The 3,912-nt window shown below is 28.9% G+C and overlaps 1 pseudogene; it reads right to left on the bottom strand.

The window, feature by feature from the left end:
* LOC101497649 (transcription factor bHLH148-like) overlaps positions 1-910 on the bottom strand; it is a 1,287-nt pseudogene extending 377 nt beyond the window's left edge.
* Positions 911-3,912: the final 3,002 nt, after the last annotated feature.

Below are 3,912 nucleotides of genomic sequence, written 5' to 3'. Positions count from 1 at the left end.
TGAACCGCTGGAAGAGTCTTTCCTTTAAGCCGTAAAACACCGAACCGGGCTTTTTTGGACCGGCCCGGCCCAACTGTCCAATTTTGATGTCTCTTTGGTTTCCTGAATTTGAGCTTCAGCCTGTTGGTTAGGATGGCCCTGCTCCACCTTGTCCTCCCTTTGGCGGCGACGGCGAGCACTCTGTCGGCGACTTCCCGGACAGCTTTACCACGGCGAGGCCCTCCGCCGCCGGAGAGGTTGACTCTCGCTAAAGCCTGATGTAGCTTGGAAGAGTAGATTTGTTGTTGGGCCTGCGATTTCCATTTCACGTGGCTCTGTTCTTGGGCCTCGGCCTGTTGGGCTTTCAATTGGGCTTTTTTCTTCCTCTTTGTTCTATGTGATCGGTCAGTTGTTGGTATTGTGTTTGAGATCAAAGGCGATGACATGTTCCAAATCTGAGAAAACTAGAAATTTCACACGAAATAAAAGAGAAAAAAAAAAAAAAATATATAATATGTGTATGGTTTGGGAATTGAATTTATGGAAAAAGGAGTGTTGGAAAGTTTGTATATTTTTGTTGTTTTGTATATGTTGGATTCAGATGGATACGGTTGAGTGAGTTTTTATGTTGGATTCGAATGAAAGAGGGGAAGTTACGGTTAGATTGTTAGATTCTAGAAAGAGAAATTGTTGAAGTGAGTGATGTTTTTTGCGAGAGGTGTGTGAGTGCAATATATATAGTTGATAGATGGAAGGTAAATAATAATAATAATAATAGAAGAGAAAATGAAAATGAAAATGGTGGTGGTGGTAATTGGGAATGAAAAAAGAATGGTGTTTTGAAGGTGGAGAACGGAACGGGGTGGAATGGTGGGTGGGTGAAGTGTCCCTTCACTTGGAGGTTGAGTTGAAGGGAGAGAGAAATGGTGGAGAAGGCTTTATATAAAGGAATCATAACCCCACCACCCAACCTCTCCTTTTCTATCTTTCTTAACCAAATACTTAGTACAAAACATAAGTTACGTATTAAACTCCATACCATTACTATGCAATAAACTTTTTCTAATTCACTTTTAATTCTTATACATTAAATATATCTCTCTTCTTTTGACATAACTAATATTATTACATCTAACACATAAAATATCTTTATATCTTTATCTCTCATGTTGTAAAATGTTGTTTAGATATTCACCAAACATTTTCTATTATGTATATTAATATAGCATATTTAAGTATATTTACATGTATTATTTTTTGGGTTAAATATATTTTTAATTTATATAAAATTTTACATTCTCAAATTTATTTTATATAAAATAAAAATATAATTTTATCATAATAAAAATATTTAACAAATAGCTTTAGTCTCTATTAAAATAAAAATATGTTTAATTGTTAAAGATGATTTTGACCAAACATGATTAATATTGTTTTAAAACTTTAAAATGAACAAACAAAAAAAGATAAAAAATATTACATTTAAAAAAAATTGAACAAGAAAAATATTATAAATTTTCTCTAAGTCTTTCTTGATAATCTCACTTATAAATTTTCTAGTTCTTCTTCAACATTTGTTGATTTAACTATCGTTCATTTGATCTACTTTTCTCATTGCTTACAAAATCTATATATTTCCTCTCCAAGTATTGAAACGGTTTTTTTATTAGATTATCCCTTTTTTTTTTTTTTAATACCAATCTACCCTACTTTGAAATTAATATACCAATCTGCCCTACTTTTTTGCCCCAGATGCAAGTCGCATCCTGGGGCTGCGACCTCTTGAAAGGCAAAAATTTCAACTGCAACACATGGTCGCATCCTGGGAATGCGACCTCCCACTTGGGAAGTTTTTTTTTTTTGTTGTTGAATTTTTGGTGGATAAAATAGGAGGTCGCATCCCCAGGATGCGACCATGTGTTGCAGTTGAAATTTTTGCCTTTCAAGAGGTCGCAGCCCCAGGATGCGACTTGCATCTGGGGCAAAAAAGTAGGGCAGATTGGTATATTTATTTCAAAGTAGGGTAGATTGGTATTAAAAAAAAAAAAAAAAGGATAATCTAATAACAGACCCTATTGAAACCATCAAAATTATGTTTATGCCATTACTTATATAATAGGTTACTGTAACTTTTTAATATTGTCATTCATAGTTATACCTAGTTTAATATTTCCACATATCACATATGTAACACAATGTTCTCATGATCACTACACTTCGCTCTTACAATTTAAATAAATAAATAAAAAAGTAAATGTATCAAGTAGAGGTTGATAACTTGAAAATAATTCACATAGTATAAATTAAAAAATATCGAATGGATCAAATACTATGTTGAGATACTTGTTTTATGATTTTTTTTTCCTTTCTGAATATGATATACTTATTATTGGTTAGAGTGAGTACTAACGAATTTTTTTTGACAGACGACCCACGATATTTGTTTCTTTTTGTTCTCTTTGGGTCGGTATTTTATTTTACTTTGAATTTAAAATTTTGGGGGTTTTACAAATTTCCATGTTCTAATATTGGGCCTTTGGACCCGTTGCGCTTTTATTGGTTTGATAATTGAACAGATCCATTTTCTGCTAATGTTTGCATTTTAGCCCGTGTTAGTTTACTAAGCTGTTTATTTTTTCCCTTTAATCTTGGTGAATTTTACGAAGCTGTTTTTATTTTATTTTTATATATAATAAAATGAAACGTAAACCAAACCTAGGGTACCACACTAGAAGGCCAAATTGGTGTCGAAGTAAATTAATACTAGCAGGAAGACCATTCAAAATATAAAGAAAATTATGCATTATAACCTATAAAAGCAAGAGTATCTGTATAAAAATTTGATTCATGATGAGTGTGGATGAGAGAGAGAAAAGGAAATATATAAAATGGTAAGTGTGAGTATAATAATTATAGACTATACGAACAACATGAATAAAATATATCTCAACGATAAAATAAATTAACTACATATCTCTTTAAAACAACGCCTATTAATTTTACGAAGTTGTTTTCATAAATAAAAAATGAAAATAAAATGGTAAAATCATTGACACCTAGGTTTATGCTACTAAGTTTAAGTGTGTAACCACTAAATCATTTTTATAAAAATATTGCGAAAATAAAATAACTAATTTTATAATTATTAAGAATTTTAGTTAAATGTTATTCTTAGTCTTTATCTCATAAAAATAGACTACCATTATTTATTCATAGAGAATATGATTTTTCAATATTATTATTAGTTATGGAAAAAATGTTACCAAAATAAAGATTGAATGCTTGAAAATAGTATTGTTCATCTACGAATTGAGTTACTTAATATAAGACGTTTACACGCATATTAAAAAATATAATGATTAAAATAATAATAATAATAATTTTATTAAATTATCTTTATTAAATATTGGTAGGTATTTCATTATCATAAAAGTAAAATAAATTATTATTTTAAAAATAGTGTATATAATAACAATTGAAGAGTATAGTTAAACAAAATAATTAAAATCATTTTAAAAATGATATTTATTTTAAAATAATTTTTTTAGTTAAAGCCACAGTTATTTTAAAATGAAGAAAGTATTATTATTATAAATTAAGAAAAATAATGAATAATTTAATACATGCAATAATTTTTTTAAATGAAAAGTGAGATCAAGTTTGACCAAATCCGACAATTTTTAAATTCGGCGCAATGGTCTCTTAAATTAATAAGGAGAGAGCAATTTTATCACTCATTTTAGATTATAGCAAGAAAATTTAATCGTAGTTTTGATATCTTTATTTGCATAAATTTGTAGAATTAGTTATTCTATTTTAAAATTTGTAAGTTTGATTATTCTTTTAAATTTTTTAACTAAAAAAAATTGTAATTCAACATATTTTAAATGACATGACATATCATCTCAAGATGTAAATTCATCTAAATGTATT

The sequence above is a fragment of the Cicer arietinum genome, chromosome 1 (assembly GCF_000331145.2).
Source record: "Cicer arietinum cultivar CDC Frontier isolate Library 1 chromosome 1, Cicar.CDCFrontier_v2.0, whole genome shotgun sequence".
NCBI classification, from domain to species: Eukaryota; Viridiplantae; Streptophyta; class Magnoliopsida; order Fabales; family Fabaceae; genus Cicer; species Cicer arietinum.
This window is presented reverse-complemented; position numbering and strand designations above follow the sequence as displayed.